Source organism: Oncorhynchus keta, chromosome 18 (genome assembly GCF_023373465.1).
Source record: "Oncorhynchus keta strain PuntledgeMale-10-30-2019 chromosome 18, Oket_V2, whole genome shotgun sequence".
In the NCBI taxonomy this organism is placed as follows: Eukaryota; Metazoa; Chordata; class Actinopteri; order Salmoniformes; family Salmonidae; genus Oncorhynchus; species Oncorhynchus keta.
In genome coordinates, this window is record NC_068438.1 from 55,563,176 (window position 1) to 55,583,563 (window position 20,388).

A 20,388-nucleotide genomic window follows, 5' to 3' on the forward strand; every position below is an offset into this window, starting at 1 on the left:
AGGATACCTGCTGGGTAGAGATACCAGTCAGAGAGGATACCTGCTGGGTAGAGATACCAGTGAGAGAGGATACCTGCTGGGTAGAGATACCAGTGAGAGAGGATACCTGCTGGGTAGAGATACCAGTCAGAGAGGATACCTGCTGGGTAGATATACCTGCTGGGTAGAGATGCAAGTGAGAGAGGATACCTGCTGGGTAGAGATACCAGTCAGAGTATACCTGCTGGGTAGAGATACCAGTGAGAGAGGATACCTGCTGGGTAGAGATACCAGTGAGAGAGGATACCTGCTGGGTAGAGATACCAGTCAGAGAGGATACCTGCTGGGTAGATATACCAGTCAGCTGGTGTAACCAGTCAGTTTTATACCTGCTGGGTAGAGATACCAGTCAGAGATACCTGCTGGGTAGAGATACCAGTCAGAGAGGATACCTGCTGGGTAGAATACCAGTTTTGACAAGGATACCTGCTGGGTAGATATACCAGTCAGAGATACCTGCTGGGTAGAGATACCAGTTGAGAGTGATACCTGCTGGGTAGAGATACCAGTCCTCCAAACATAGAGAGGATACCTGCTGGCCAAAGAGATATACCAGTCAGAGACATACCTGCTGGGTAGAGATACCAGTGCAGAGAGGATACCTGCTGGGTAGAGATACCAGTCAGAGGATACCTGCTGGGTAGAGATACCAGTCAGAGTATACCTGCTGGGTAGAGATACCAGTCAGCATCTTCACAGGATACCTGCTAGGATAGAGATACCAGTGAGAGAGGATACCTGCTGGGTAGAGATACCAGTCAGAGAGGATACCTGCTGGGTAGAGATACCAGTGAGAGAGGATACCTGCTGGGTAGAGATACCAGTCAGAGATACCTGCTGGGTAGATATACCTGCTGGGTAGAGATACCAGTCAGAGAGGATACCTGCTGGGTAGAGATACCAGTCAGAGAGGATACCTGCTGGAGAGATATACCTGCTGGGTAGAGATACCAGTCAGAGAGGATACCTGCTGGGGGTAGAGATACTAGTCAGAGAGGATACCAGTCAGAGAGGATACCTGCTGGGTAGAGATACCAGTCAGAGAGGATACCTGCTGGGTAGAGATACCAGTCAGAGAGAATACCTGCTGGGTAGAGATACCAGTGAGAGAGGATACCTGCTGGGTAGAGATACCAGTCAGAGAGGATACCTGCTGGGTAGAGATACCAGTCAGAGAGGATACCTGCTGGGTAGAGATACCAGTGAGAGAGGATACCTGCTGGGTAGAGATACCAGTGAGAGAGGATACCTGCTGGGTAGAGATACCAGTGAGAGAGGATACCTGCTGGGTAGAGATACCAGTGAGAGAGGATACCTGCTGGGTAGAGATACCAGTCAGAGAGGATACCTGCTGGGTAGAGATACCAGTCAGAGTATACCTGCTGGGTAGAGATACCAGTGAGAGAGGATACCTGCTGGGTAGAGATACCAGTCAGAGTATACCTGCTGGGTAGAGATACCAGTCAGAGAGGATACCTGCTGGGTAGAGATACCAGTCAGAGAGAATACCTGCTGGGTAGATATACCAGTCAGAGAGAATACCTGCTGGGTAGAAATACCTGCTGGGTAGAGATACCAGTCAGAGAGGATACCTGCTGGGTAGAGATACCAGTCAGAGAGGATACCTGCTGGGTAGAGATACCAGTGAGAGAGGATACCTGGTGGGTAGAGATACCGGTCAGAGAGGATACCTGCTGGGTAGAGATACCAGTGAGAGAGGATACCTGCTGGGTAGAGATACCAGTGAGAGAGGATACCTGCTGGGTAGAGATACCAGTCAGAGAGGATACCTGCTGGGTAGAGATACCAGATACCAGTGAGAGAGGATACCTGCTGGGTAGAGATACCAGTGAGAGAGGATACCTGCTGGGTAGAGATACCAGTGAGAGAGGATACCTGCTGGGTAGAGATACCAGTCAGAGAGGATACCTGCTGGGTAGAGATACCAGTCAGAGATATACCTGCTGGGTAGAGATACCAGTCAGAGTAGATACCTGCTGGGTAGAGATACCAGTCAGAGGATACCTGCTGGGTAGAGATACCAGTGAGAGATAGGATACCTGCTGGGTAGAGATACCAGTCAGAGAGGATACCTGCTGGGTAGAGATACCAGTCAGAGAGGATACCTGCTGGGTAGAGATACCAGTGAGAGAGGATACCTGCTGGGTAGAGATACCAGTCAGAGAGGATACCTGCTGGGTAGAGATACCAGTGAGAGAGGATACCTGCTGGGTAGAGATACCAGTCAGAGGATACCTGCTGGGTAGAGATACCAGTCAGAGGATACCTGCTGGGTAGAGATACCAGTCAGAGTATACCTGCTGGGTAGAGATACCAGTGAGAGGATACCTGCTGGGTAGAGATACCAGTAAGAGTATACATGCTGGGTAGAGATACCAGTCAGAGTATACCTGCTGGGTAGAGATACCAGTCAGAGTATACCTGCTGGGTAGAGATACCAGTCAGAGTATACCTGCTGGGTAGAGATACCAGTCAGAGTATACCTGCTGGGTAGAGATACCAGTCAGAGTATACCTGCTGGGTAGAGATACCAGTCAGAGTATACCTGCTGGGTAGAGATACCAGTCAGAGAGGATACCTGCTGGGTAGAGATACCAGTCAGAGTATACCTGCTGGGTAGAGATACCAGTCAGAGGATACCTGCTGGGTAGAGATACCAGTCAGAGTATACCTGCTGGGTAGAGATACCAGTGAGAGAGGATACCTGCTGGGTAGAGATACCAGTCAGAGTATACCTGCTGGGTAGAGATACCAGTGAGAGAGGATACCTGCTGGGTAGAGATACCAGTCAGAGGATACCTGCTGGGTAGAGATACCAGTCAGAGGATACCTGCTGGGTAGAGATACCAGTGAGAGAGGATACCTGCTGGGTAGAGATACCAGTGAGAGAGGATACCTGCTGGGTAGAGATACCAGTCAGAGAGGATACCTGCTGAGATACCAGTCAGAGTATACCTGCTGGGTAGAGATACCAGTCAGAGAGGATACCTGCTGGGTAGAGATACCAGTCAGAGAGGATACCTGCTGGGTAGAGATACCAGTCAGAGAGGATACCTGCTGGGTAGAGATACCAGTCAGAGAGGATACCTGCTGGGTAGAGATACCAGTGAGAGGATACCAGTCAGAGAGGATACCTGCTGGGTAGAGATACCAGTCAGAGAGGATACCTGCTGGTAGAGATACCAGAGAGATACCTGCTGGGTAGAGATACCAGTCAGAGAGGATACCTGCTGGGTAGAGATGGGTCTGGGTAGAGATACCAGAGAGGATACCTGCTGGGTAGAGATACCAGTCAGAGAGGATACCTGCTGGGTAGAGATACCAGTCAGAGAGGATACCTGCTGGGTAGAGATACCAGTCAGAGAGGATACCTGCTGGGTAGAGATACCAGTCAGAGAGGATACCTGCTGGGTAGAGATACCAGTGAGAGAGGATACCTGCTGGGTAGAGATACCAGTCAGAGAGGATACCTGCTGGGTAGAGATACCTGCTGGGTAGAGATACCAGTCAGAGAGGATACCTGCTGGGTAGAGATACCAGTCAGAGAGGATACCTGCTGGGTAGAGATACCAGTCAGAGAGGATACCTGCTGGGTAGAGATACCAGTCAGAGAGGATACCTGCTGGGTAGAGATACCCTGGGTAGAGATGCAAGTGAGAGAGGATACCTGCTGGGTAGAGATACCAGTGAGAGAGGATACCTGCTGGGTAGAGATACCAGTCAGAGAGGATACCTGCTGGGTAGAGATACCAGTCAGAGAGGATACCTGCTGGGTAGAGATACCAGTCAGAGAGGATACCTGCTGTAGGTAGAGATACCAGTCAGAGAGGATACCTGCTGGGTAGAGATACCAGTGAGAGAGGATACCTGCTGGGTAGAGATACCAGTCAGAGAGGATACCTGCTGGGTAGATATACCAGTCAGAGGATACCTGCTGGGTAGAGATACCAGTCAGAGAGGATACCTGCTGGGTAGAGATACCAGTCAGAGAGGATACCTGCTGGGTAGAGATACCAGTCAGAGTATACATGCTGGGTAGAGATACCAGTGAGAGAGGATACCTGCTGGGTAGAGATACCAGTCAGAGAGTATACCTGCTAGAGTAGAGATACCTGCTGGGTAGAGATACCAGTCAGAGAGGATACCTGCTGGGTAGAGATACCAGTCAGAGATACCTGCTGGGTAGAGATACCAGTCAGAGGATACCTGCTGGGTAGAGATACCAGTCAGAGTATACCTGCTGGGTAGAGATACCAGTCAGAGTATACCTGCTGGGTAGAGATACCAGATTATACCTGCTGGGTAGAGATACCAGTCAGAGAGGATACCTGCTGGGTAGAGATACCAGTCAGAGAGTATACCTGCTGGGTAGAGATACCAGTCAGAGTATACCTGCTGGGTAGAGATACCAGTCAGAGTATACCTGCTGGGTAGAGATACCAGTCAGAGGTATACCTGCTGGGTAGAGATACCAGTCAGAGTATACCTGCTGGGTAGAGATACCAGTGAGAGAGGATACCTGCTGGGTAGAGATACCAGTCAGAGAGTATACCTGCTGGGTAGAGATACCAGTGAGAGAGGATACCTGCTGGATACCAGTAGAGATACCAGTCAGAGAGATACCTGCTGGGTAGAGATACCAGTCAGAGAGGATACCTGCTGGGTAGAGATACCAGTGAGAGAGGATACCTGCTGGGTAGAGATACCAGTGAGAGAGGATACCTGCTGGGTAGAGATACCAATCAGAGAAATACCTGCTGGGTAGAGATACCAGTCAGAGAGGATACCTGCTGGGTAGAGATACCAGTGAGAGAGGATACCTGCTGGGTAGAGATACCAGTCAGAGAGGATACCTGCTGGGTAGAGATACCAGTCAGAGAGGATACCTGCTGGGTAGAGATACTAGTGTGAGAGGATACCAGTCAGAGAGGATACCTGCTGGGTAGAGATACCAGTCAGAGAGAATACCTGCTGGGTAGAAGTACCTGCTGGGTAGAGATACCAGTCAGAGAGGATACCTGCTGGGTAGAGATACCAGTCAGAGAGGATACCTGCTGGGTAGAGATACCAGTCAGAGAGGATACCTGCTGGGTAGAGATACCAGTGAGAGAGGATACCTGCTGGGTAGAGATACCAGTCAGAGAGGATACCTGCTGGGTAGAGATACCAGTCAGAGAGGATACCTGCTGGGTAGAGATACCAGTGAGAGAGGATACCTGCTGGGTAGAGATACCAGTCAGAGAGGATACCTGCTGGGTAGAAATACCTGCTGGGTAGAGATACCAGTCAGAGAGGATACCTGCTGGGTAGAGATACCAGTCAGAGAGGATACCTGCTGGTAGAGATACCAGTCAGAGAGGATACCTGCTGGGTAGAGATACCAGTCAGAGGATACCTGCTGGGTAGAGATACCTGCTGGGTAGAGATGCAAGTGAGAGAGGATACCTGCTGGGTAGAGATACCAGTCAGAGTATACCTGCTGGGTAGAGATACCAGTGAGAGAGGATACCTGCTGGGTAGAGATACCAGTCAGAGAGGATACCTGCTGGGTAGAGATACCAGTCAGAGTATACCTGCTGGGTAGAGATACCAGTCAGAGTATACCTGCTGGGTAGAGATACCAGTGAGAGAGGATACCTGCTGGGTAGAGATACCAGTCAGAGTATACCTGCTGGGTAGAGATACCAGTGAGAGAGGATACCTGCTGGGTAGAGATACCAGTCAGAGAGGATACCTGCTGGGTAGAGATACCAGTCAGAGTATACCTGCTGGGTAGAGATACCAGTGAGAGAGGATACCTGCTGGGTAGAGATACCAGTCAGAGTATACATGCTGGGTAGAGATACCAGTCAGAGAGGATACCTGCTGGGTAGAGATACCAGTGTGAGAGAGATACCAGTCAGAGGATACCTGCTGGGTAGAGATACCAGTCAGAGAGGATACCTGCTGGGTAGAGATACCAGTCAGAGAGGATACCTGCTGGGTAGAGATACCAGTCAGAGAGGATACCTGCTGGGTAGAGATACCAGTCAGAGAGGATACCTGCTGGGTAGAGATACCAGTCAGAGAGGATACCTGCTGGGTAGAGATACCAGTCAGAGAGGATACCTGCTGGGTAGAGATACCAGTCAGAGAGGATACCTGCTGGGTAGAGATACCTGCTGGGTAGAGATACCAGTCAGAGAGGATACCTGCTGGGTAGAGATACCAGTCAGAGGATACCTGCTGGGTAGAGATACCAGTGAGAGAGGATACCTGCTGGGTAGAGATACCAGTCAGAGAGGATACCTGCTGGGTAGAGATACCAGTGAGAGAGGATACCTGCTGGGTAGAGATACCAGTGAGAGAGGATACCTGCTGGGTAGAGATACCAGTCAGAGAGGATACCTGCTGGGTAGATATACCTGCTGGGTAGAGATACCAGTCAGAGTATACCTGCTGGGTAGAGATACCAGTGAGAGAGGATACCTGCTGGGTAGAGATACCAGTCAGAGTATACCTGCTGGGTAGAGATACCAGTGAGAGAGGATACCTGCTGGGTAGAGATACCAGTCAGAGAGGATACCTGCTGGGTAGAGATACCAGTCAGAGTATACCTGCTGGGTAGAGATACCAGTGAGAGAGGATACCTGCTGGGTAGAGATACCAGTCAGAGAGGATACCTGCTGGGTAGAGATACCAGTCAGAGAGGATACCTGCTGGGTAGAGATACCAGTCAGAGAGGATACCTGCTGGGTAGAGATACCAGTGAGAGAGGATACCTGCTGGGTAGAGATACCAGTCAGAGAGGATACCTGCTGGGTAGAGATACCAGTGAGAGAGGATACCTGCTGGGTAGAGATACCAGTCAGAGAGGATACCTGCTGGGTAGAGATACCAGTCAGAGAGGATACCTGCTGGGTAGATATACCTGCTGGGTAGAGATGCAAGTGAGAGAGGATACCTGCTGGGTAGAGATACCAGTCAGAGTATACCTGCTGGGTAGAGATACCAGTGAGAGAGGATACCTGCTGGGTAGAGATACCAGTCAGAGTATACCTGCTGGGTAGAGATACCAGTCAGAGTATACCTGCTGGGTAGAGATACCAGTCAGAGAGTATACCTGCTGGGTAGAGATACCAGTCAGAGAGTATACCTGCTGGGTAGAGATACCAGTCAGAGTATACCTGCTGGGTAGAGATACCAGTCAGAGGATACCTGCTGGGTAGAGATACCAGTCAGAGTATACCTGCTGGGTAGAGATACCAGTCAGAGGATACTGCTGGGTAGAGATACCAGTCAGAGGATACCTGCTGGGTAGAGATACCAGTCAGAGAGGATACCTGCTGGGTAGAGATACCAGTCAGAGAGGATACCTGCTGGGTAGAGATACCAGTCAGAGTATACCTGCTGGGTAGAGATACCAGTGACAGAGGAAACCTGCTGGGGAGATATACCAGTCAGAGTATACATGCTGGGTAGAGATACCAGTCAGAGAGGATGCCTGCTGGGTAGAGATACCTGTCAGAGAGGATACCTGCTGGGTAGATATACCTGCTGGGTAGAGATACCAGTGAGAGAGGATACCTGCTGGGTAGAGATACCAGTCAGAGAGGATACCTGCTGGGTAGAGATACCAGTGAGAGAGGATACCTGCTGGGTAGAGATACCAGTGAGAGAGGATACCTGCTGGGTAGAGATACCAGTCAGAGAGGATACCTGCTGGGTAGAGATACCAGTCAGAGAGGATACCTGCTGGGTAGAGATACCAGTGAGAGAGGATACCTGCTGGGTAGAGATACCAGTCAGAGAGGATACCTGCTGGGTAGATATACCTGCTGGGTAGAGATACCAGTCAGAGAGGATACCTGCTGGGTAGAGATACCAGTCAGAGAGGATACCTGCTGGGTAGAGATACCAGTCAGAGAGGATACCTGCTGGGTAGAGATACCAGTCAGAGAGGATACCTGCTGGGTAGATATACCTGCTGGGTAGAGATACCAGTCAGAGAGGATACCTGCTGGGTAGAGATACCAGTCAGAGAGGATACCTGCTGGGTAGAGATACCAGTCAGAGAGGATACCTGCTGGGTAGAAATACCTGCTGGGTAGAGATACCAGTGAGAGAGGATACCTGCTGGGTAGAGATACCAGTCAGAGAGGATACCTGCTGGGTAGAGATACCAGTCAGAGAGGATACCTGCTGGGTAGAGATACCAGTCAGAGAGGATACCTGCTGGGTAGAGATACCAGTCAGAGAGGATACCTGCTGGGTAGAGATACCAGTCAGAGAGGATACCTGCTGGGTAGAGATACCAGTCAGAGGATACCTGCTGGTAGAGATACCATACCTGCTGGGTAGAGATACCAGTCAGAGTATACATGCTGGGTAGAGATACCAGTCAGAGAGAATACATGCTGGGTAGAGATACCAGTCAGAGAGGATACCTGCTGGGTAGAGATACCAGTCAGAGAGGATACCTGCTGGGTAGAGATACCAGTAAGAGAGGATACCTGCTGGGTAGAGATACCAGTCAGAGAGGATACCTGCTGGGTATAGATACCAGTCACAGAGGATACCTGCTATGTAGAGATACCAGTCAGAGAGGATACCTGCTGGGTATACCTGCTGGGTAGAGATACCAGTCAGAGAGGATACCTGCTGGGTAGAGATACCAGTCAGAGGATACCTGCTGGGTAGAGATACCAGTCAGAGAGGATACCTGCTGGGTAGAGATACCAGTCAGAGAGGATACCTGCTGGGTAGAGATACCAGTGAGAGAGGATACCTGCTGGGTAGAGATACCAGTCAGAGAGGATACCTGCTGGGTAGAGATACCAGTCAGAGAGGATACCTGCTGTAGATATAGAGATACCAGTCAGAGAGGATACCTGCTGGGTAGAGATACCAGTCAGAGTATACCTGCTGGGTAGAGATACCAGTCAGAGAGGATACCTGCTGGGTAGAGATACCAGTCAGAGAGATACCTGCTGGGTAGAGATACCAGTCAGAGGATACCTGCTGGGTAGAGATACCAGTCAGAGGATACCTGCTGGGTAGAGATACCAGTGAGAGAGGATACCTGCTGGGTAGAGATACCAGTCAGAGAGGATACCTGCTGGGTAGAGATACCAGTCAGAGAGGATACCTGCTGGGTAGAGATACCAGTGAGAGAGGATACCTGCTGGGTAGAGATACCAGTCAGAGAGGATACCTGCTGGGTAGAGATACCAGTGAGAGAGGATACCTGCTGGGTAGAGATACCAGTGAGAGAGGATGCCTGCTGGGTAGAGATACCTGCTGGGTAGAGATACCAGTGAGAGAGGATACCTGCTGGGTAGAGATACCAGTCAGAGAGGATACCTGCTGGGTAGAGATACCAGTGAGAGAGGATACCTGCTGGGTAGAGATACTAGTGTGAGAGAATACCTGCTGGGTAGAAATACCTGCTGGGTAGAGATACCAGTCAGAGAGGATACCTGCTGGGTAGAGATACCAGTCAGAGAGGATACCTGCTGGGTAGATATATCTGCTGGGTAGAGATACCAGTCAGAGAGGATACCTGCTGGGTAGAGATACCAGTCAGAGAGGATACCTGCTGGGTAGAGATACCAGTCAGAGGATACCTGCTGGGTAGAGATACCAGTGAGAGAGGATACCTGCTGGGTAGAGATACCAGTCAGAGAGGATACCTGCTGGTAGAGTAGAGATACCAGTCAGAGGATACCTGCTGGGTAGAGATACCAGTGAGAGAGAGGATACCTGCTGGGTAGAGATACCAGTCAGAGAGGATACCTGCTGGTAGATATACCTGCTGGGTAGAGATACCAGTCAGAGAGGATACCTGCTGGGTAGAGATACCAGTCAGAGAGGATACCTGCTGGGTAGAGATACCAGTGAGAGAGGATACCTGCTGGGTAGAGATACCAGTCAGAGAGGATACCTGCTGGGTAGAGATACCAGTGAGAGAGGATACCTGCTGGGTAGAGATACCAGTCAGAGAGGATACCTGCTGGGTAGAGATACCAGTCAGAGAGGATACCTGCTGGGTAGAGATACCTGCTGGGTAGAGATACCAGTGAGAGAGGATACCTGCTGGGTAGAGATACCAGTCAGAGTATACCTGCTGGGTAGAGATACCAGTGAGAGAGGATACCTGCTGGGTAGAGATACCAGTCAGAGAGTATACCTGCTGGGTAGAGATACCAGTGAGAGAGGATACCTGCTGGGTAGAGATACCAGTCAGAGAGGATACCTGCTGGGTAGAGATACCAGTCAGAGTATACCTGCTGGGTAGAGATACCAGTCAGAGAGGATACCTGCTGGGTAGAGATACCAGTCAGAGAGGATACCTGCTGGGTAGAGATACCAGTCAGAGTATACCTGCTGGGTAGAGATACCAGTCAGAGAGGATACCTGCTGGGTAGAGATACCAGTCAGAGAGAATACCTGCTGGGTAGAGATACCAGTCAGAGAGGATACCTGCTGGGTAGAGATACCAGTCAGAGAGGATACCTGCTGGGTATAGATACCAGTCAGAGAGATACCTGCTGGGTAGAGATACCAGTCAGAGGATACCTGCTGGGTAGAGATACCAGTCAGAGTATACCTGCTGGGTAGAGATACCAGTCAGAGAGTATACCTGCTGCGTAGAGATACCAGTCAGAGTATACATGCTGGGTAGAGATACCAGTCAGAGAGTATACCTGCTGCGTAGAGATACCAGTCAGAGGATACCTGCTGGGTATAGATACCAGTCAGAGTATACCTGCTGGGTAGAGATACCAGTGAGAGATGATACCTGCTGGGTAGAGATACCAGTCAGAGAGGATACCTGCTGGGTGGAGATACCAGTCAGAGTATACCTGCTGGGTAGAGATACCAGTGAGAGAGGATACCTGCTGGGTAGAGATACCAGTCAGAGTATACATGCTGGGTAGAGATACCAGTCGGAGAGGATACCTGCTGGGTAGAGATACCAGTGAGAGGATACCAGTACCAGAGAGGTACCTGCTGGGTAGAGATACCAGTCAGAGAGGATACCTGCTGGGTAGAGATACCAGTCAGAGAGGATACCTGCTGGGTAGAGATACCAGTCAGAGAGGATACCTGCTGGGTAGAGATACCAGTCAGAGAGGATACCTGCTGGGTAGAGATACCAGTGAGAGAGGATACCTGCTGGGTAGAGATACCAGTCAGAGAGGATACCTGCTGGGTAGAGATACCAGTCAGAGAGGATACCTGCTGGGTAGATATACCTGCTGGGTAGAGATACCAGTCAGAGAGGATACCTGCTGGGTAGAGATACCAGTCAGAGAGGATACCTGCTGGGTAGAGATACCAGTCAGAGAGGATACCTGCTGGGTAGAGATACCAGTCAGAGAGGATACCTGCTGGGTAGAGATACCAGTCAGAGGATACCTGCTGGGTAGAGATACCAGTCAGAGAGGATACCTGCTGGGTAGAGATACCAGTCAGAGTATACATGTGGGGTAGAGATACCAGTCAGAGTATACATGCTGGGTAGAGATACCAGTCAGAGAGGATACCTGCTGGGTAGAGATACCAGTCAGAGAGGATACCTGCTGGGTAGAGATACCAGTCAGAGGATACCTGCTGGGTAGAGATACCAGTCAGAGTATACCTGCTGGGTAGAGATACCAGTGAGAGAGGATACCTGCTGGGTAGAGATACCAGTCAGAGTATACATGCTGGGTAGAGATACCAGTCAGAGTATACCTGCTGGGTAGAGATACCAGTCAGAGTATACCTGCTGGGTAGAGATACCAGTCAGAGTATACCTGCTGGGTAGAGATACCAGTCAGAGAGTATACCTGCTGGGTAGAGATACCAGTCAGAGTATACCTGCTGGGTAGAGATACCAGTCAGAGGATACCTGCTGGGTAGAGATACCAGTCAGAGTATACCTGCTGGGTAGAGATACCAGTGAGAGATGATACCTGCTGGGTAGAGATACCAGTCAGAGAGGATACCTGCTGGGTGGAGATACCAGTCAGAGTATACCTGCTGGGTAGAGATACCAGTCAGAGGATACCTGCTGGGTAGAGATACCAGTCAGAGTATACCTGCTGGGTAGAGATACCAGTCAGAGTATACCTGCTGGGTAGAGATACCAGTCAGAGTATACCTGCTGGGTAGAGATACCAGTGAGAGAGGATACCTGCTGGGTAGAGATACCAGTGAGAGAGGATACCTGCTGGGTAGAGATACCAGTCAGAGAGGATACCTGCTGGGTAGAGATACCAGTCAGAGTATACCTGCTGGGTAGAGATACCAGTGAGAGAGGATACCTGCTGGGTAGAGATACCAGTCAGAGAGGATACCTGCTGGGTGGAGATACCAGTCAGAGTATACCTGCTGGGTAGAGATACCAGTGAGAGAGGATACCTGCTGGGTAGAGATACCAGTCAGAGTATACATGCTGGGTAGAGATACCAGTCAGAGAGGATACCTGCTGGGTAGAGATACCAGTGAGAGAGGATGCCTGCTGGGTAGAGATACCTGTCAGAGAGGATACCTGCTGGGTAGATATACCTGCTGGGTAGAGATACCAGTGAGAGAGGATACCTGCTGGGTAGAGATACTAGTGTGAGAGAATACCTGCTGGGTAGAAATACCTGCTGGGTAGAGATACCAGTCAGAGAGGATACCTGCTGGGTAGAGATACCAGTCAGAGAGGATACCTGCTGGGTAGAGATACCAGTCAGAGAGGATACCTGCTGGTAGAGATACTAGTGTGAGAGGATACCAGTCAGAGAGGATACCTGCTGGGTAGAGATACCAGTCAGAGAGAATACCTGCTGGGTAGAAGTACCTGCTGGGTAGAGATACCAGTCAGAGAGGATACCTGCTGGGTAGAGATACCAGTCAGAGAGGATACCTGCTGGGTAGAGATACCAGTCAGAGAGGATACCTGCTGGGTAGAGATACCAGTCAGAGAGGATACCTGCTGGGTAGAGATACCAGTCAGAGAGGATACCTGCTGGGTAGAGATACCAGTCAGAGAGGATACCTGCTGGGTAGAGATACCAGTGAGAGAGGATACCTGCTGGGTAGAGATACCAGTCAGAGAGGATACCAGTCAGAGAGGATACCTGCTGGGTAGAGATACCAGTCAGAGAGGATACCTGCTGGGTAGAGATACCAGTCAGAGAGGATACCTGCTGGGTAGAGATACCAGTCAGAGAGGATACCTGCTGGGTAGAGATACCAGTGAGAGAGGATACCTGCTGGGTAGAGATACCAGTCAGAGTATACATGCTGGGTAGAGATACCAGTCAGAGAGGATACCTGCTGGGTAGAGATACCAGTCAGAGGATACCTGCTGGGTAGAGATACCAGTCAGAGAGGATACCTGCTGGGTAGAGATACCAGTCTGGGTAGAGATACCAGTGAGAGAGGATACCTGCTGGGTAGAGACTAGTGTACCAGTCAGAGAATACCTGCTGGAGATACCAGTCAGAAATACCTGCTGGGTAGAGATACCAGTGAGAGAGGATACCTGCTGGGTAGAGATACCAGTCAGAGAGGATACCTGCTGGGTAGAGATACCAGTCAGAGAGGATACCTGCTGGGTAGAGATACTAGTGTGAGAGGATACCTGCTGGGTAGAGATACCAGTCAGAGAGAATACCTGCTGGGTAGAAATACCTGCTGGGTAGAGATACCAGTCAGAGAGGATACCTGCTGGGTAGAGATACCAGTCAGAGAGGATACCTGCTGGGTAGAGATACCAGTCAGAGAGGATACCTGCTGGGTAGAGATACCAGTCAGAGAGGATACCTGCTGGGTAGAGATACCAGTCAGAGAGGATACCTGCTGGGTAGAGATACCAGTCAGAGAGGATACCTGCTGGGTAGAGATACCAGTGAGAGAGGATACCTGCTGGGTAGAGATACCAGTCAGAGAGAATACCTGCTGGGTAGAAGTACCTGCTGGGTAGAGATACCAGTCAGAGAGGATACCTGCTGGGTAGAGATACCAGTCAGAGAGGATACCTGCTGGGTAGAGATACCAGTCAGAGAGGATACCTGCTGGGTAGAGATACCAGTGAGAGAGGATACCTGCTGGGTAGAGATACCAGTCAGAGAGGATACCTGCTGGGTAGAGATACCAGTCAGAGAGGATACCTGCTGGGTAGAGATACCAGTGAGAGAGGATACCTGCTGGGTAGAGATACCAGTCAGAGAGGATACCTGCTGGGTAGAGATACCAGTCAGAGAGGATACCTGCTGGGTAGAATATACCTGCTGGGTAGAGATACCAGTCAGAGAGGATACCTGCTGGGTAGAGATACCAGTCAGAGAGGATACCTGCTGGGTAGAGATACCAGTCAGAGAGGATACCTGCTGGGTAGAGATACCAGTCAGAGAGGATACCTGCTGGGTAGAGATACCTGCTGGGTAGAGATACCAGTCAGAGAGTATACCTGCTGGGTAGAGATACCAGTCAGAGAATACATGCTGGGTAGAGATACCAGTCAGAGAGGATACCTGCTGGGTAGAGATACCAGTCAGAGAGGATACCTGCTGGGTAGAGATACCAGTGAGAGAGGATACCTGCTGGGTAGAGATACCAGTCAGAGAGGATACCTGCTGGGTAGAGATACCAGTCAGAGAGGATACCTGCTGGGTAGATATACCTGCTGGGTAGATATCAAGAGAGGATACCTGCTGGGTAGAGATACCAGTCAGAGAGGATACCTGCTGGGTAGAGATACCAGTCAGAGGATACCTGCTGGGTAGAGATACCAGTCAGAGGATACCTGCTGGGTAGAGATACCAGTCAGAGGATACCTGCTGGGTAGAGATACCAGTCAGAGGATACCTGCTGGGTAGAGATACCAGTGAGAGAGGATACCTGCTGGGTAGAGATACCAGTCAGAGGATACCTGCTGGGTAGAGATACCAGTCAGAGGATACCTGCTGGGTAGAGATACCAGTCAGAGATACCTGCTGGGTAGAGATACCAGTCAGAGAGGATACCTGCTGGGTAGAGATACCAGTCAGAGTATACATGCTGGGTAGAGATACCAGTCAGAGTATACCTGCTGGGTAGAGATACCAGTCAGAGAGTATACCTGCTGGGTAGAGATACCAGTCAGAGTATACATGCTGGGTAGAGATACCAGTCAGAGGATAGAGTAATACCTGCTGGGTAGAGATACCAGTGAGAGAATAAATCTGCTGGGAAGAGATACTATTGTGAGAGATACCAGTCAGAGAGGATACCTGCTGGGTAGAGATACCAGTCAGAGTATACCTGCTGGGTAGAGATACCAGTCAGAGTATACCTGCTGGGTAGAGATACCAGTGAGAGAAGATACCTGCTGGGTAGAGATACCAGTCAGAGAGGATACCTGCTGGGTAGAGATACCAGTCAGAGTATACATGCTGGGTAGATATACCAGTCAGAGAGTATACCTGCTGGGTAGAGATACCAGTCAGAGAGTATACCTGCTGCGTAGAGATACCAGTCAGAGTATACATGCTGGGTAGAGATACCAGTCAGAGGATACCTGCTGGGTAGAGACACCAGTGAGAGAAGAAATCTGCTGGGTAGAGATACTATTGTGAGAGGATACCAGTCAGAGAGGATACCTGCTGGGTAGAGATACCCGTGAGAGAGGATATCTGCTGGGTAGAGATACCAGTCAGAGAGGATACCTGCTGGGTAGAGATACCAGTCAGAGAGGATACCTGCTGGGTAGAGATACCAGTCAGAGAGGATACCTGCTGGGTAGAGATACCAGTCAGAGAGGATACCTGCTGGGTAGAGATACCTGCTGGGTAGAGTCAGTGAGAGAAGAAATCTGCTGGGTAGAGATACCAGTCAGAGAGGATACCTGCTGGGTAGATATACCTGCTGAGTAGAGATACCAGTCAGAGAGTATACCTGCTGGGTAGAGATACCAGTCAGAGGGCATACCTGCTGGGTAGAGATACCAGTCAGAGAGGATACCTGCTGGGTAGAGATACCTGCTGGGTAGAGACATCAGTGAGAGAAGAAATCTGCTGGGTAGAGATACTAGTGTGAGAGGATACCAGTCAGAGAGGATACCTGCTGGGTAGAGATACCCGTGTGAGAGGATATCTGCTGGGTAGAGATACCAGTCAGAGAGGATACCTGCTGGGTAGAGATACCAGTCAGAGAGTATACCTGCTGGGTAGAGATACCAGTCAGAGAGGATACCTGCTGGGTAGAGATACCAGTCAGAGAGGATACCTGCTGGGTAGAGATACCTGCTGGGTAGAGACATCAGTGAGAGAAGAAATCTGCTGGGTAGAGATACTAGTGTGAGAGGATACCAGTCAGAGAGGATACCTGCTGGGTAGAGATACCAGTGTGAGAGGATATCTGCTGGGTAGAGATACCTGCTGGGTAGAGATACCAGTCAGAGAGGATACCTGCTGGGTAGAGATACCAGTCAGAGAGGATATCTGCTGGGTAGAGATACCTGCTGGGTAGAGATACCAGTCAGAGAGCATACCTGATGGGTAGAGATACCTGTTGGGTAGAGATACCAGTCATAGAGGATACCTGCTGGGTAGAGATACAAGTGAGAGAGGATACCTGCTGGGTAGAGATACCAGTCAGAGGATACCTGCTGGGTAGAGATACCTGCTGGGTAGAGATACCAGTCAGAGTATACCTGCTGGGTAGAGGTTCCAGTGAGAGAGGATACCTGCTGGGTAGAGATATCAGAGAGTATACCTGCTGGGTAGAGATACCAGTGAGAGAGGATACCTGCTGGGTAGAGATACCAGTCAGAGAGGATACCTGCTGGGTAGAGATACCAGTCAGAGAGGATACCTGCTGGGTAGAGATACCAGTCAGAGAGGATACCTGCTGGGTAGATATACCTGCTGGGTAGATATGCAAGTGAGAGAGGATACCTGCTGGGTAGAGATACCAGTCAGAGTATACATGCTGGGTAGAGATACCAGTCAGAGAGTATACCTGCTGGGTAGAGATACCAGTCAGAGAGGATACCTGCTGGGTAGAGATACCAGTCAGAGTATACCTGCTGGGTAGAGATACCAGTGAGAGAGGATACCTGCTGGGTAGAGATACCAGTCAGAGGATACCTGCTGGGTAGAGATACCAGTCAGAGTATACCTGCTGGGTAGAGATACCAGTGAGAGAGGATACCTGCTGGGTAGAGATACCAGTCAGAGTATACATGCTGGGTAGAGATACCAGTCGGAGAGATACCTGCTGGGTAGAGATACCAGTCAGAGTATACCTGCTGGGTAGAGATACCAGTCAGAGAGGATACCTGCTGGGTAGAGATACCAGTCAGAGGATACCTGCTGGGTAGAGATACCAGTCAGAGAGGATACCTGCTGGGTAGAGATACCAGTCAGAGGATACCTGCTGGGTAGAGATACCAGTCAGAGGATACCTGCTGGGTCAGAGAGATACCAGTCAGAGAGATACCTGCTGGGTAGAGATACCAGTCAGAGAGGATACCTGCTGGGTAGAGATACCAGTCAGAGAGGATACATGCTGGGTAGATATACCAGTCAGAGTATACATGCTGGGTAGAGATACCAGTCAGAGAAGAAATCTGCTGGGTAGAGATACTATTGTGAGAGGATACCAGTCAGAGTGGATACCTGCTGGGTAGAGATACCAGTCAGAGAGGATACATGCTGGGTAGAGATACCAGTCAGAGAGGATACCTGCTGGGTAGAGATACCAGTCAGAGAATATACCTGCTGGGTAGAGATACCAGTCAGAGAGGATACCAGTCAGTGAGGATACCTGCTGGGTAGAGATACCCGTGTGAGAGGATATCTGCTGGATAGAGATTCCTGCTGGGTAGAGATACCAGTCAGAGAGGATACCTGCTGGGTAGAGATACCGGTCAGAGAGGATACCTGCTGGGTAGAGATACCAGTCAGAGAGGATACCTGCTGGGTAGAGATACCAGTCAGAGAGGATACATGCTGGGTAGAGATACCAGTCAGAGAGGATACCTGCTGGGTAGAGATACCAGTCAGAGAATATACCTGCTGGGTAGAGATACCAGTGGGTAGAGGATACCAGTCAGTGAGGATACCTGCTGGGTAGAGATACCAGTCAGAGGATACCTGCTGGGTAGAGATACCAGTCAGAGTATACATGTTGGGTAGAGATACCAGTCAGAGTATACCTGCTGGGTAGATATACCAGTCAGAGAATACATGCTGGGTAGATATACCAGTCAGAGTATACCTGCTGGGTAGAGATACCAGTGAGAGAAGAAATCTGCTGGGTAGAGATACTATTGTGAGAGGATACCAGTCAGAGTGGATACCTGCTGGGTAGAGATACCAGTCAGAGAGGATACCTGCTGGGTAGAGATACCAGTCAGAGAGGATACCTGCTGGGTAGAGATACCAGTCAGAGAGGATACCTGCTGGGTAGAGATACCAGTCAGAGAATATACCTGCTGGGTAGAGATACCAGTCAGAGAGGATACCAGTCAGTGAGGATACCTGCTGGGTAGAGATACCCGTGTGAGAGGATATCTGCTGGATAGAGATTCCTGCTGGGTAGAGATACCAGTCAGAGAGGATACCTGCTGGGTAGAGATACCGGTCAGAGAGGATACCTGCTGGGTAGAGATACCAGTCAGAGAGGATACTTGCTGGGTAGAGATACCAGTCAGAGAGGATACCTGTTGGGTAGAGATGCCAGTCAGAGAGTATACCTGCTGGGTAGAGATACCAGTCAGAGAGGATACCTGCTGGGTAGATATACCTGCTGAGTAGAGATACCAGTCAGAGAGTATACCTGCTGGGTAGAGATACCAGTCAGAGGGCATACCTGCTGGGTAGAGATACCAGTCAGAGAGGATACCTGCTGGGTAGAGATACCTGCTGGGTAGAGACATCAGTGAGAGAAGAAATCTGCTGGGTAGAACACCTGGGATGAGGAGGATACCAGTCAGGATACCTGCTCTAGAGATACACCTGAGGATATCTGCTGGGTAGAGATACATGGTCAGAGGATACCTGGCTGGAGGACTAGACAGATACAACACCTGGGAGAGTGGACCAGGACATGTTCAGTCTGCCAACACCTGGGATGAGGAGGACCTGGGACATGTTCAGTCTGCCAACACCTGGGATGAGAGATAGGACATGTTCAGAGAATACCTGGGATGAGGAGGTAGGACATGTCCAGTCTCTCAACACCTGGGATGAGGAGGAGGATGTCCAGTCTCTCAACACCTGGGATGAGGAGGACTGGGACATGTTCAGTCTGCCAACACCTGGGATGAGGAGGACTAGGACATGTTCAGTCTCAGCCAACACCTGGGATGAGGAGGACTAGGACATGTCCAGTCTCTCAACACCTGGGATGAGGAGGACTGGGACATGTCCAGTCTCTCAACACCTGGGATGAGGAGGACCAGGGACATGTTCAGTCTGCCAACACCTGGGAAGAGGAGGACTAGGACATGTTCAGTCTCTCAACACCTGGGATGAGGAGATACCATGTTCAGTCTGCCAACACCTGGGATGAGGAGGACTGGGGGACATGTCAGTCTGCCAACACCTGGGATGAGGAGGACTAGGACATGTCCAGTCTCTCAACACCTGGGATGAGGAGGACTGGGACATGTCCAGTCTCTCAACACCTGGGATGAGGAGGACTGGGACATGTTCAGTCTCTCAACACCTGGGATGAGGAGGACTGGGACATGTTCAGTCTCTCAACACCTGGGATGAGGAGGACTGGGACATGTTCAGTCTGCCAACACCTGGGATGAGGAGGACTAGGACATGTTCAGTCTCTCAACACCTGGGATGAGGAGGACTAGGACATGTTCAGTCTACCAACACCTGGGATGAGGAGGACTAGGACATGTCCAGTCTGCCAACACCTGGGATGAGGAGGACTAGGACATGTTCAGTCTGCCAACACCTGGGATGAGGAGGACTAGGACATGTCCAGTCTGCCAACACCTGGGATGAGGAGGACTAGGACATGTTCAGTCTGCCAACACCTGGGATGAGGAGGACTAGGACATGTTCAGTCTACCAACACCTGGGATGAGGAGGACTATGACATGTTCAGTCTGCCAACACCTGGGATGAGGAGGACTAGGACATGTTCAGTCTACCAACACCTGGGATGAGGAGGACTAGGACATGTTCAGTCTCTCAACACCTGGGATGAGGAGGACTAGGACATGTCCAGTCTACCAACACCTGGGATGAGGAGGACTAGGACATGTTCAGTCTCTCAACACCTGGGATGAGGAGGACTAGGACATGTTCAGTCTACCAACACCTGGGATGAGGAGGACTAGGACATGTTCAGTCTACCAACACC

At 50.4% G+C, this 20,388-nt stretch overlaps 2 long non-coding RNA genes across 13 annotated transcripts in view; both read right to left on the minus strand.

Moving 5' to 3' along the window:
* Positions 1-1,232: 1,232 nt before the first annotated feature.
* On the minus strand, positions 1,233-9,316 carry LOC127909024 (uncharacterized). 9 transcript variants are annotated; one of them, XR_008069456.1, is made up of 3 exons: positions 9,254-9,316; positions 5,665-5,728; positions 1,233-1,255 (listed from the first exon to the last, which is right to left on the minus strand). It is a non-coding gene; the product is annotated as an uncharacterized LOC127909024 (long non-coding RNA). The 9 variants fall into 9 exon arrangements; XR_008069455.1 differs by lacking the exon at positions 9,254-9,316 and adding an exon at positions 7,660-7,722; XR_008069452.1 differs by lacking the exon at positions 9,254-9,316 and adding an exon at positions 6,349-6,625.
* Positions 9,317-19,800: 10,484 nt separating this feature from the next.
* The window catches only part of LOC127909025 (uncharacterized), a 1,785-nt gene continuing 1,197 nt past the window's right edge, over positions 19,801-20,388 (minus strand). Inside the window, exon 4 of one of the 4 annotated variants that reach the window (XR_008069463.1) lies at positions 19,801-19,854. This is a non-coding gene — a long non-coding RNA (uncharacterized LOC127909025). Of the gene's footprint in view, positions 19,855-19,922; positions 20,224-20,264; positions 20,306-20,387 lie in introns of those variants that run through there. The other 3 variants (XR_008069462.1, XR_008069464.1, XR_008069465.1) reach the window with 3 other exon arrangements.